Raw genomic sequence first — 15,045 nt, 5'->3', positions numbered from 1 at the left:
TATGAAGGATATACTATCCAAGAAGAAACGACTAAGTGAGTATGAGATTGTTGCCTTGACAAAGGAGTGCAGTGCGTTCCTTCAGAACAAACTGCCACCGAAATTGAAAGACCTAGGAAACTTTACTATACTTTGTAACATTGGTGAATCTTACTGTGGTAAAGCTTTGTGTGACTTAGGAGCGAGTATCAACTTGATGCCTAAGTCTATTTTCAAGATGTTAGGGATAGGTGAAGAAAGACCTACAACTGTGACTGTAATACCCCGAAATTACTACAGTAAGAAAGTAAGATAATATCCTTGATATAGTAAAATGAGGAAATAAAGTGATACAAAGGGTAATATTGAGTTATGTCAACATTGGGAAGTATATTATGACATATTAATTCAAGAAATGATTAAATTGCAAAAGTGAGAAAAGTTTTGTTGCCCAAGAGTAAATACTCAAAATTTGAGGGGTTAAAGTGTAAATACGAAAAAGTTGAAGGACCAATAGTGTAAATATTTAAGGGTGGAATAATCTAGAAACTAAGGAAAATGGATGAATTAGGACCAAATTGAAAAGGTGAAGAATTTTGAGGGACTAAATTGCAATTTTACCAAATTAAGTGATGACTCAAGGATGAAATTTCAAAAGATTATAAAGAGCAAAACGGTCAAATAGAGAGAGAGAATTCTAGAAGGTAATGATGATGTTTGTGATATTTTTAATTAATTAATTAGATAAATGTTATTTAATTAATATTTTATTAAGATTTTTAGTATTATTTTATTATTAAATGATTAATATAAAAGGGAGGAAAGATGATGAAAAATCATCATCTTTCCATGCAACCAACGTTAGAACAGGAGAGAAGAAAGAAAGTTTTGCTTTCTTTACAATTTGGTCCTTTCACCAAAAATTTACTATTTTCACCTAGAAATCAAAAGAATTTCCATAGCTTCCAAGAGTGAAAATAATAAGGAGACAATGGGGAGCTAGAATTTCAAGTTAGATTCAAGAAATAGAAGCTGGAGGAGAGAGAGAATCAAGTTAAAAATTGAAATCAATAGCACAAGGTAAGAACATCAAGATTTCAATATATTTTTAAGTTTGTTATTGTTGAAAAAGCATGGAAATGATGTTATAGTAGAGTTTTCTTAAATAAAGTATTATGTTCTTGATATATTAGTGAAGGGAAATAAGTGAAAATAATGGGAATTATTATAGAGAAAGGGAATTAGGGAGTTATAAACTTAGTAATCAACATCTTGCACTAAAACAGTTTTGGACAACAGCAGTAGGTTAACTTTGAAAAATCACCATAAATTTTGGAAATCAAATTAGAGGATGAAAAAAATATGGAATTAAATCTTATTAAGTATAGTTTCTCATAAAAGAAACGGTGTAAGCAATGGAATTTTAAATCATGAGATATAATAAATTTTGTGCGACAAGGTCAGAATGAATTCGAGTTCCCGAGTTTTGACTTTGGAAAATCATCAAAAATTGAATAAAAATAATTAGAGGCTTAAATTTATATTTTTAAAATCCTGAATGAGTCTATTTTCAATAGAAATAAACAGAAACATCATCGAAATTCTGTAGAAAGAGATAATTAATTTTTAGTGAAGAGGGGTCGGAACTGTCAAACAGTGAAACAGGGGAAATTTAAAGAATAAATTGTACTCTTCGTCTAAACCAAAAATTCTGAAAATTTTATGGTAAGAAGATATGTGACTTTAGTTTCATAAGAATTTATCAGATCTTAATTCGGAGTTCATTAGCTCAAGATATAAATAATTTAGTGACTATGACTCAAGTGGACAACTTTGAATTAATATAGAAATAAATGATGGAATTATAGATAATGTTACATATAAGCATATTATACATTAAGGATGTGGAATGGAGAGGAGGAGAAGGAAAAGAAATGATTATTTAACTAGCATGAGTTTTCATTAAAATGGTCAATTTGCATGTTTTAGGTTCAAGGACTAAATTGAATAAAAGTAATATTTTAAGGGTAAATTGGTAAAAATGTCAAAAGTGACCAAATTTCATGAAATGAATTGTTTTATTATTCAAATTAATAAATTGAATGAAATATTAATTTAGATCATGATTGGGTGGAAATTGAGGAAAATAGAAAATTACAAAATGTCCACGAATTTTTGTATTTTTGCAATTTAGTCTGTAAGTTCGTGTAACTTGAATTATATTCTTAAATGCTTAAAATGTATGTTATTGATGTGAATATGATTTGAATGTGTATGAAAATTGATGAAACATTGATATATTTGATAAAAAAGGGGAATAATGCATTGAATGGATGTATGAATGTTTATCACACTATCCATTAATTCTATCGATAATTTTGGATGTTTTGATTCTGGTTATAATGACATGTATGAGTTAAATTGGCCAACGTTAGCTTATTAATGTTTTTATTTTGATTGATTTTAAATATGAATGCTTGATGAAATGAAATGTCTGTAAATTAATTTGCAAACTCCGGTAATGCTCTATAACCCTATTCTAGAGATGGATACGGGTTAGGGTGTTACATTTATTGGTATCAGAGCTATGGTTTAGTCAGTTCTCGGACTAACATAGCGTATGTGAGTTTAGCTATACATGCCATATTATTACTCGTGATGGTGTAATATCTTTCGACTCCAATGAAATTGTTTTGTAAGACAGAGATGACTTCTAACCGAGTTGTTTCGAACAATGCTAAAAAAAATTATGTTGAGGTGATTGAAATGTGTTTATGATGAAACGAAATTTAGAAAGGCATGAATAGAAAATTCATGATTAGTATATGTTAACGTATGAGGTAAGACAATCATGAGTTGAGAAATGTAGAAATGTAGAATAAAACGAAAGTTTATATGGTGATAAGCACATTCGCGTTTGCTTGGCGCGCATATGATGTTATGTGCTTAACATATTTGATTAATTGAATATGGTAAGTAAATATACACAAATAGATGGAATGTATGTTTATGTACACTTGCTTGAATAAGTGTAATCAGTATGTTTAGATGATAGAATCTTATGTTTAATTCTTAAATTAGAAATAATATGATGTTTGTTTTATGTCTTTGCTATTGAACCATGAATATTATAATAGTATGAAAATTGAATTGAAAGATCAAATTGAGTAGTACACAAGAATAAGTACTTTAGTTCAGTGATATGTGATGAATTGACGGAAAAGACCATGGTTGGACCATGGCAACATGTTATATGTGATTTCCGTATAAGACCATATCTGGGATATGGCATCGGCATGCGATCTCGTATAAGACCATGTCTGGGACATGGCATCGACATTGATATGTGAGCCAGTGTAAGACCATGTTTGGGCTATGGCATTATCATTATTTAAATTATGAGAGGTCCCATGTAAGACCATGTCTGGGACATGGCGTTGGCACCGAGATGAGAGGTCTCATGTAAGACCATGTTTGGGACATGGCGTTGGCACCGAGATGCGAGGTCCCCCATAAGACCATGTCTGGGACACGACATGGGCACCGATATGAGAACTCCAATGTAAGACCATATCTGAGATATGGCATTGGCAGTACAGGAAACATCCCATGTAAGATCATGTCTAGGACATGGCTTTGGCATGTTATTATCAGACAGGAGACCCGAGTATCCTTAGTATTCCAAGTGATTCAACGGACTAGTAAAGAAATTATGTTACATGAAAGTTTAGGTAAAAGTACGATAAACAAATTCAGGTGAGTATAAGGATTAAGAATATTTCAGTTATCAGTTGAGAAAAGAATTTCAATAAGGAAGGAGTAAGTTATAATCATGAGTTGTTTAAGCAAGCAAGTAAGTAAACAAGTAAGGGAGTAAATAAAGAAGAAGTTAAATTTGATGAGACAAATTATTCAGGTATGATACCTAAAAGAATATATGTATTGACTGGAAGTGTTTTTTAGTGAATGGAATAAAGTGAGGTTCGTGATAACAGAATTAGTTAGAGAAATGATAATTAAGTGGTAAAGATGTCTGTGTGTGAAGGTTACAGTCGAAATGAACATGATGATCTTTTCTGGATATTATATATATTCTTTTATCCTCAGAGATATGTTTGTGTAATTGTTCAGTTTTGATAAAGTTCTTATGTTGTAAGAATGTTAGCTAATTATAATGTTAGACGAAAGCCCTGTTGGTCTGGTCTGTTTATGACCGATTATTGTTCTGTTTTGCATGCATATTTAGAAAGTGTATCGTGTTGCTACAAGAAATATTGTGCTGATGACTAAATTGCAAAACATGTAAACGTGATATGTGAAGTACATGATATGGATTATTAGTAAATTACGGATGAATAATGAATTTTGAAATATAATACATGTATTAAAGGCAAATAAGATATAAATATACAGATTATTGGTACAAGAATTAAATTGTAAAACATGTAAAAGCATTATAAGAAAAGTGTAAAAGTGATATGCATGCATGAAATAACTTGCGCAAGTAGACGAGATTAGAACTATTAGGATATTAAGGGAGTTTAGCGTGCTCTCTGATTATTAGCACATTTATGTTCTCTGTATAATACTTTAGTGCTTTCTGTTTAATAGTGCATAATAATGCACCTCTATATCAGTTCCGTATATCCTAAGTATTCTGTTTAATCTACTGGGCATCTGCTAAAAAAATAAATAATTTTCGTTATAAGGGAAATGTTTACCTCTGATTCATGTTTGAAATATTGAATTAAAAATAAATTGTGAAATGAAAGGATAGAGAATGAATACAAATACTAAGCTAGGTAAATATGTACAGAAGGGAATTATAGAATGATAGAGATGACTTTAAGAAAACTAAATGAAAAACGGACTTCTGGTTATGAAGAAAGAGAGGAAATAAGAACTCGATTAACTAAAAAGAAGAATATTATTGAAAAGGAAATCCAAAATGATATAAAAACAAGAAATGTTAGTGATAAGAATGGATAGAAAAGGCTAATTGAAAGAATATAGAAATGATGAAGTTCCTGATCAAAATAAAATAAGGAAATTTCGAGGACGAAATTTATTTTAAGGGGGAGAGAAATGTAATACCCCAAAAATTACTACGGTAAGAAAGTAAGATAATATCCTTGATATAGTAAAATGAGGAAATAAAGTGATACAAAGGGTAATATTGAGTTATGCCAACATTGGGAAGTATATTATGACATATTAATTCAAGAAAGGATTAAATTGCAAAAGTGAGAAAAGTTTTGTTGCCCAAGAGTAAATACTCAAAATTTGAGGGGTTAAAGTGTAAATACAAAAAAGTTGAAGGACCAATAGTGTAAATATTTAAGGGTGGAATAATCTAGAAACTAAGGAAAATGGATGAATTAGGACCAAATTGAAAATGTGAAGAATTTTGAGGGACTAAATTGCAATTTTACCAAATTAAGTGATGACTCAAGGATGGAATTTCAAAAGATTATAAAGGGCAAAATGGTCAAATAGAGAGAGAATTCTAGAAGGTAATGATGATGTTTGTGATATTTTTAATTAATTAATTAGATAAATGTTATTTAATTAATATTTTATTAAGATTTTAGTATTATTTTATTATTAAATGATTAATATAAAAGAGAAGAAAGAAAGTTTTGCTTTCTTTACAATTTGGTCCTTTCACCAAAAATTTACTATTTTTATCTAGAAATCAAAAGAATTTCCATAGCTTCCAAGAGAGAAAAATAATAATGAGACAATGGGGAGCTAGAATGTCAAGTTAGGTTCAATAAATAGAAGCTGGAGAAGAGAGAAAATTAAGATAAAGATTGAAATCAATAGCACAAGGTAAGAACATCAAGATTTCAATATATTTTTAAGTTTATTCTTGTTGAAAAAGCATGGAAATGATGTTATAGTAGAGTTTTCTTAAATAAAGTCTTATGTTCTTCATATATTAGTGAATGGAAATAAGTGAAAATAATGGGAAATATTATAGAGAAAGGGAATTAGGGAGTTATAAACTTAGTAATCAACATCTTGCACTAAAACAATTTTGGACAACAGCAGTAGGTTAACTTTGAAAAATACCATAAATTTTGGAAATCAAATTAGAGGATGAAAAAAATATGGAATTAAGTCTTATTAAGTCTAGTTTCTCATTGAAGAAACGGTGTAAGCAATGGAATTGTAAATCATGAGATATAATAAATTTTGTGAGACAAGGCAGAATGAATTCGGGTTCCTCAGTTTTGACTTTGGAAAATCATCAAAAATTGAATAAAAATAATTAGAGGCTTAAATTTATATTTTTAAAATCCTTAATGAGTCTATTTTCAATAGAAATAAACAGAAACATCTTCCAAATTCTGTAGAAAGGGATAATTAGTTTTTAGTGAAGAGAGGTCGAAACTTTCAAACAGTGAAAGATGAGAAATTTAAAGAATAAACTGTACTTTTTGGCTAAACCAAAAATTCTGAAAATTTTATGGTAAGAAGATATGTGAGTTTAGTTTCATGGGAATTTATCATATCTTAATTGAGTTTAGTAGATCAAGATATAAATAATTTAGTGACTATGACTCAAGTGGACAACTTTGAATTAATATATAAATAAATGATGGAATTATAGATAATGTTACATATAAGCATATTATACATTAAGGATGTGGAATGGAGAGGAGGAGAATGAAAATAAATGATTATTTAACTAGCATGAGTTTTCATTAAAATGGTCAATTTGCATGTTTTAGGTTCAAGGACTAAATTGAATAAAAGTAATATTTTAAGGGTAAATTGGTAAAAATGTCAAAAAGTGACCAAATTTCATGAAATGAATTTTTATTATTTAAATTATTAAATTGAATGAAATATTAATTTAGATCATGATTGGGTGGAAATTCAAGGAAAATAGAAAATTACCAAAATATCCCTAAATTTTTGGTATTTACGCAATTTAGTCCGGTAAGTTCGTGTAACTTGAATTATATTCTTAAATGCTTGAAATGTATGTTATTAATGTGAATATGATTTGAATCTTCATTGTATGAAAATTGATGAAACATTGATATATTTGATAAAAGGGAATAATGCATTGAATGGATGTATAATGTTTATCACACTATCCATTAATTCTATCAGTAATTTTGGATGTTTTGATTTTGGTTATAATGACATGTATGAGTTAAATTGGCCAATGTTAGCTCATTAAAGTTTTGATTTTGATTGATTTTAAATATGAATGCTTGATGAAATGAAATGTCTGTAAATTAATGTAAACTCTGGTAATGCTCTATAATCCTATTCTGGAGATGGATACGGGTTAGGGGTGTTACAGTGACGCTTCAGCTAGCGGATCAATCTTTAACATATCTCGAAGGAAAGATCGAGGATGTTTTGGAAAGAGTCGATAAATTTATTTTTCCTGATGATTTCATTGTCTTAGATTTTGAAGGAGACAAGGAAGTGCTGATCATCCTTGGGAAACCTTTCTTAGCCACGGGAAGAACGTTAATTGATGTGAAAAAAGGAGAACTCACCATGCGAGTTCAAAATGATCAGGTAACCTTTAACATTCTTAAAGCGATGAAATTTCCCGATCCGACAGAAGAGTGTTCAGTTGTGGAAGAGATAGAAACCTTGGTTTCTACGGAAAGAAATTTTGAAAAAGATCCATTGGAGAAAGCCTTAAATCTTAACCCTTTGGAGGATGAAGAAGGTGAAGAAAACATGGCTTTGATGGAAGCCAATCTGAGAAATTTTATCCAATCCACACGGTTTGAACAGTTGGAGTTGGAAGTCAGAGAATTTGTGCAACCCAAGTTGTCAATTGGAGAACCACCTAAACTCGAACTAAAGGTACTCCTTCCCATTTGAAATACGTTTATTTAGGTGACTGTTCTACTTTGCCTGTGATTATTTCGGTGGACCTGACGAAAGATCAAGAGGAGCAACTAATTGCTGTTTTAAAGAAATTTAAGAAAGCAATTGGTTGGACCATAGCAGATATTCGAGGTATAAGCCCTTCTTTTTACAAGCATAAAATCATTCTAGAAGAAGGTGAAAAAGCTCGAATTGATGGGAAAAGGAGGCTCAATCCTATTATGAAAGAAGTTGTGAGAAAAAAAGTGATCAAATGGTTGATGCAGGAATCATCTATCCTATTTCAGATAGTTCGTGGGTAAGTCCAGTGCAGTGTGTGCCGAAGAAAGGTGGAATCAAGATTGTTGAAAATGAGCGTAACGAGTTAATTCCAACAAGAACTGTTACCGGTTGGAGAATCTATATTGATTACAGAAAGTTGAACAAAGCCACTCGGAAGGACCATTTTCCATTGCCTTTTATGGATCAGATGTTAGATCGACTGGCAGGTAATGAATTCTATTATTTTTTAGATGGATAATCGGGATATAACCAAATAGTTGTAGCCCCGGAGGACCAACATAAAACAACATTTACTTGTCCATACGGTACGTTTGCTTTTAGGCGAATGCCTTTTTGTTTATGCAATGCACCTGCAACTTTTCAATGATGCATGATGGAAATATTTACTGATATGGTTGAAAATTTTGTTGAGGTTTTCATGGATGATTTTTTTTGTTTTTGGTAACACTTAAGATATCTGTTTGAGTAATTTGGCTAAGGTACTGCAGAGATGCGAAAAGACGAACCTTGTCTTTAATTGGGAAGGGATTGTCTTAGGTCATAAGATCTCAAAGAAATGAATTGAAGTCGATAAAGAAAAGGTGGACGTAATTGAAAGATTACCAGCCCCAATTAATGTGAAAGGAGTCAGAAGTTTCTTAGGCTATGCCTGTTTTTACCAAAGGTTTATCAAGGATTTCTCAAAAATTTCTAAGCCGCTGTGTTTGTTGTTAGAGAAGGATACAATGTTCGATTTCAACAAAGTATGTTTAGAAAATTTTGAAGAGCTGAAAACACGGTTAATCTCAGTACCAATAATCATTATACCCGATTGGAGCACACCTTTTGAGTTGATGTGCGATGCAAGTGATTATGCTGTTGGAGCTGTGATGGGTCAAAGAAAAAATAAAGTGTTCCACCCCATTTACTATGCAAGTAGAACCTTGACGGAGCCCAACTCAATTATACGGTAATTGAAAAGGAACTATTTTCTATAGTTTTTGCTTTTGACAAATTCTGCTCATATCTTATAGGTACCAAAGTTACAGTATTTACTGAACACGCGACCATTAAATACTTGCTCACGAAGAAAGACGCAAAACCAAGGCTAATTCATTGGATACTTTTACTCTAAGAATTTGACCTTGAGATCTAAGACAGAAAATGTGTCAAAAATCAAATAGCTGATCATCTGTCGAGGTTAGAGCAAGATGAGGTACCTCAGTCATGTGTGCCTATCAACGAGAATTTCCCAGATGAACACTTATTTGAGGTAAATTGAATTCATGAAATACCCTGGTTTTTTGATTTTTCCAATTATCTTGCATGTGGAATAATTCCTCGAGAAATGACATACCAACAAAGGAAGAAATTCCTTCATGATAGCTGGTATTATTTTTGGGAAGATCTATTTTTGTTTAAACAGTGTACAGATAATATAATCTGAAAGTGTGTAGCTGAAAGCGAGATTGCTGAGATCTTGTATCATTGCCATTCATCTCCAAGTGGGGGACACTTTGGAGGTTCACGTACTGCAACAAAGATTTTGCAAGCAGATTTCTTTTGGCCTACACTATTTAAGGATGCTTATGCTTATGTAAAGAATTGCGATAAGTGCCAAAGAACTGGAAATCTATCAAGGAGGAATGAGATGCCCTTAACAAATATTTTGAAGATTGAATTATTCGACGTTTGGGGCATTGACTTCTTAGGCCTGTTTCCTTCTTCGTATGGGAAGAAATACATCTTAGTTGCTGTGGACTATGTATCAAAGTAGGTTGAAGCTGAAGCATACCCTACAAATGATGCTAAGGTAGTCATGCGATTTCTACATAAGCATGTGTTTACACAATTTGGGACACCAAGAGCTATTATTAGTGATGAAGGTTCTCACTTTCTGAACAAATGACTTAAGTGGTTGCTTGATAAATATGATGTGAAGCACAAGATTGCTACTGCCTATCACCCCTAGTCTAATGGGCAAGTTGAAAGAGTGAATCGTGAAATCAAAGGTATCTCTAGCAGAAAAGATTGGTCTTGAAGGTTCGATGATGCATTATGGGCTTATCGAACAGCATTTAAGACTCCGTTAGGAATGACTCCTTATCGATTAGTCTTTGGAAAGGCATGTCATTTGCCATTAGAATTGGAGAATAAAGCTCACTGGGCTTTGAAGCAGTTAAATTTTGATCTTAAGCAAGCTGGTGAGAGAAGGATGTTACAACTGGATGAGTTGGAAGAGCTAAGGTTGTTTTCCTATGAGAATGTCAAAATATGCAAAGAAATATCAAAGAGATGGCATGATACTCATATACAACTTTGCCAGTTTAAAGAAGGTCAGAAGGTGTTGTTGTTTAAGTCAAAGCTGAAGTTATTTCCTGGGAAACTGAAATCCCGATGGAAAGGACCCTATACCATCTACCGAGTTTATCCTTATGAAGCTATTGAATTATAAAATAATTATGGAGGTACGTTTAAAGTTAATGGTCAACTTCTCAAAAATTATTGGGATGGTGAAGTTGAGCGACTTGAATCCTCGTTCAAATTAACAGACCCTTGATTTTTCATGAACTCGTGTTGTAAATAAATAAATAATTGGAATTTATTTTCTTAATTAAGTACATTTAATTAATTCTGTCTAAGGACATTAGAACTTAAGCGGGAACGCTGTGACCCCTCCAATCTTTCCTGGGAATTAATTGAATGTAATTTGTTAAGAAGAAATTTTCTAATTAAGTTTTAAAATGTTTTTTTTCTCTAGTTTAATTTATTTTGATTAATTTTAAATTTTTATGTTAATAAAGGGGGTCAAATTTGACCCAAGTACTAATCAATTTCTCTTTGTTGAATAAGTCTGTAAATACAAGTTTCAATTTGAGGCCCAAGACAGCAGAAAGAAGGGAAAATCCACACCTAGTGCCGCCACTTCCATTGTTTGCCGCCCAAGTAACCTTACTGTGGCTAAATTTTTGCTACATGTTGCCCTAATTTTTCCCTATATAAACCCTTTTTCATTCTACTATTTTCATATATCTCAAAGTAATTTGATTAACTCTAAAAATCCCAAACCTCCTTCTTGTGCCGTTAGCCTCAAATCCCGAAAGAAACCCTTAGTCCTTTTCTTTTCTTTTGCCGAGACCACCTAGTGCCGCCGTAAGAGAATCACCGGAGTATTGACATCGCCGTTGCATGTAGTCATTATCAATCTTTTACACCACCATTCTTTGCCATGACGTTATCAAATCCTTCGCCAGTAAATCCTCACCATCGCAAGGTTTGTCGAAGCAAGTTCTACCCTCTTTTGCCGATTTCTCTTCTGCCCATGTAAGTAGAAACTTTGTCGAATTATTGAGAAGAGATACCATGTCTCGTAAACGAACCAGATCGTCAAAGACTACTCCTGAAAACCTGATTGTGGTCGATGAAGAAGTGAAAGAGTGATTTGATTCAATTTTCAAGCATCAACCTATGATGCCGAAAAAAGGTTTTAACCTGAAAAGTAATGATCTGATGGTTGTTCTTGTGCCGATTAGAAAGATAATCAATGCTCTCAAGTGGGAACGATTCTGTGATGCTCGTTCACTTCTCGATGATGAACTAGTTCGAGAATTCTATGCTAGTTTGACTGCACAAGATGCTACTGAAGTCATCGTTCGAAAGAAAAAGGTACCTCTTAGTTCTAAGTCTATTAATGATTTGTTTAATTTACCTGATGTTGAAGAAGATGAGTAATACCCTATGATAAACAATATCAATTGGGATTTTCTTCAACAAGTGCTTGATGTTGTGACAAATCAGGGATCCCAATGGATTATAAGAAAGTATGAGAACCATTCTTGTTGAAGAGAATACTTAAAACCAGTAGCAAAGCTATGGTTTTATTTTGTTCGCTACAGTTTTATGCCTATCTCACATAGTTACACCATCTCGATGGAACGGATGCTTTTGTTATATGCAATTTTGATAGAAAATTCCATTAATGTTGGGAAAATTATCCTCAAGGAGATTCACGATTGTGCTAAAAAAAAGGCAAGAAGTGCTTATTTCCCATCATTAATCACTTCACTTTGCTTAAGGGCCCGTGTTAAAACACAAGCAAATCTGAAGGGGCAGTATGTCCAAGGGTGCATTACAAGTCATGATCTTGAAAGGTTAGTAGAGAGAGTGCATGAGCTGAATCAAAGGGAGCAAGAGGAACCAATTGAGCCAAAAATCAAAGAGTCAACAAATAAAACTGAAACTGAAGCTGATTCAGTTACAGACACTAAAGAAGAAGAATCTGATAAGGAACCAAATAGTCATCAACCAACTGAAAGAGCTGAAAACCCTAAACCTAGGGTTTAGGTAGAAGAAGAACCAGTCAAGCTAAGTGTTGAACTAAAATTTACAACTCCAATGCCGACTCCTGCAAGTACTTCAAAGAAATCAGAGCTGTCAATTACGATGGACATGTGCAAGTTCATGCACAAAAAACAACAAACTTACTGGAAATATGCAAAAATTAGGGATGATTCAATTCGAAATACTTTTAAGAATATCTCTAACACTTTTTTTCTTGAGTTCCCAGATGCTATCTTTGAGACATGGACGGAAGATGCTAAAGATGCAAACTGACAAAGGGAATGAGTCAGAAAAATAAAAGGGGAGATTCTTGTCTTGTTATTTATTTAATTGTTTTTAGGTCTTTAGGAATTGATTTCTTTAGTAATTAGGATTTAATTTCTGCAAAATAAAACATAGCAAGTATGAATAAATACTTCTTTAGAAAGAAAAAGACTAAGTGATGTGGCAATGGGAATGAACATGTCTAGGATTGGGTTATGAGGAAAGACTTGGTATTTAAGTAGTCTTATTAACTCACCTCTCTTTCTTTACAACCCTACCTGGTGTTCAATTTTCGTTCATTACTTTGTTTTTGCAATGAGGACATTGTTTCTTTTTAAAGAGGGGTAAGGTAGATTGCTCAAATTTTTAAAATTTTCAAGTATGTTTCAAATCATTTCTTTCATAAGTATGTTTTAATAAATGAATTTTTAGACAAATTCTTTTTAATAAGATAGCTTGTATGCAAGCATGAATGATGATTTTATCTGGGTGATTGTATGTTATCATGAAGAATGGGATGTTTTTATGATCTTAGTCTTAGGTAATGTTTTCCATGAAAACTTAGTTTCTCTTGAGATTAGAAATGCATGAAGGTTTATATCTATAGAATTGACTTAGTAAATTTCTCGAGGCGAAATCCTAGGAGACATAAAAATCTAAAATGATATAGGCACCATTTTTCTTTAGATCGTTTGAGCCTTTTCAAGCCCACCTTATTATATTAAACCCTTAAAACTATAATTTTGAGCTTAAAGGCCTACTCATTGTAATAAACCTACATTACAAGCCGTATCTCTATTTTTTGAAGTTATCCTAATTTTGTGCACCGCCTTAACTAAAGTTGTCTTGGTAATTAACATTTGAGGGAAATTTTCAGAAGATGCATGTGATCATGCTTAAAAAAAAAGAGACAAATTGAAGAAAAGTTTGCTCAGTCTCCAAAAAGAAAATATATGAGTATAAGTTCAAAATAAGTTTGGGGGAATTCCAAAGGTTCATTTGAAGAAAAAGGTTGAATTTTGAGAATTCAAAGACAAGTTAAAGGTTAAGATTTTGAAACCGAAATGTACCATCTCTTAAAATCCTTACCTTTAACCGAACCCCATTACAACCTTATAAAAGACCTATTGATTTGATAATTATGTCACCTACAGTAGTGGAGAGAAAGTATTAAGTTCAACATATGAAGATCATAAATAAGCCTTATGATTGTTTTGCTTGATTGATGAGAAATTGTGTTGAATGAATAATATTATCTATGGCTATGACATACATGCAAACTATGATTCGTGTTGGCATATCTTGAAACTTAGAATAAAATCTTCAAAATGTTTGTATATGAGTTACTTGTTAATAAAAAATATCTATGAGCATGAATTTATTGATGCATGATTATGAGACGAAGATTGATGCTACATACACTCTTAGCAAAATTTGCCTTAGTAAGACCTTGTGCTGTGCATGACCATTACTCGGGACGAGCAATGATTTAAGTTTAGGGGTGTGTAAACTAAAAAATATATAGGATTTTTCCCATATAATTCATCATCTTTTTACTTAAATTTGTTATTAAAATGTGATTTTATGCTTTATTATATAGTTTTCATGCATAAAATGGCTTATTTTATATTAGTTTGAGCATATTATATTTTTAAGATATAAAGTGGGCCATGTATGATTAAATTAAATGATAAAACATAAAATTATATTTAATTAATAAATTGGTTTTAATTAATTAAGTAAATTATTTAATTGAAGTGGTTAAAATTATATTATTTGGTCCTCTAAACTATATACTATTTTTGGACAGGTCTGAGAGTTTTCTTCTAATTGCAAAACCGTCCAAATTGGGGACCAAGTCAACCCAATTTTCGACTGCACATGGCTGATCATAAATCAATTTTCGGTTTAATTACACAAGGTCCTTGGAGAGTTAAAGAAATTAGAGATTTTCCCGAATATTTGCTGGTGATCGAGTCTTAGTCTTGAGTTGTGGTGGCACTCAAATTGACCAAAAATCAAGCAGAATCAGCCACATTTCCTCAATTCATGGTCGACCAACCTTGGAAGAAGTTTCAAAAGATGGACACTCCTATTTTTAGCAAACTAAGCTCCCTTGCCTCATCTATAAATAAGAGCTCGTTTCTCACTTTTTCAATCATCCCTCACTCACTCATTCATCATTCTCTCCTCTCTCAACTCTCTTAGCTATCTTCCCCCTTCACGCCTATCATCATCCTTGCATAAGGATTTTTAGCAAAATTAGCCTCTTAAAGAACTCTTGGTCGGCTACCTTGGAGAACCATCAGTGATGGAGCCTCATCAGTCAGAGTC

Source organism: Gossypium raimondii, chromosome 3 (assembly GCF_025698545.1).
Source record: "Gossypium raimondii isolate GPD5lz chromosome 3, ASM2569854v1, whole genome shotgun sequence".
Taxonomy (NCBI): Eukaryota; Viridiplantae; Streptophyta; class Magnoliopsida; order Malvales; family Malvaceae; genus Gossypium; species Gossypium raimondii.
The sequence above is the reverse complement of the archived record's forward strand: the minus strand, read 5'-3'. Positions refer to the sequence as shown.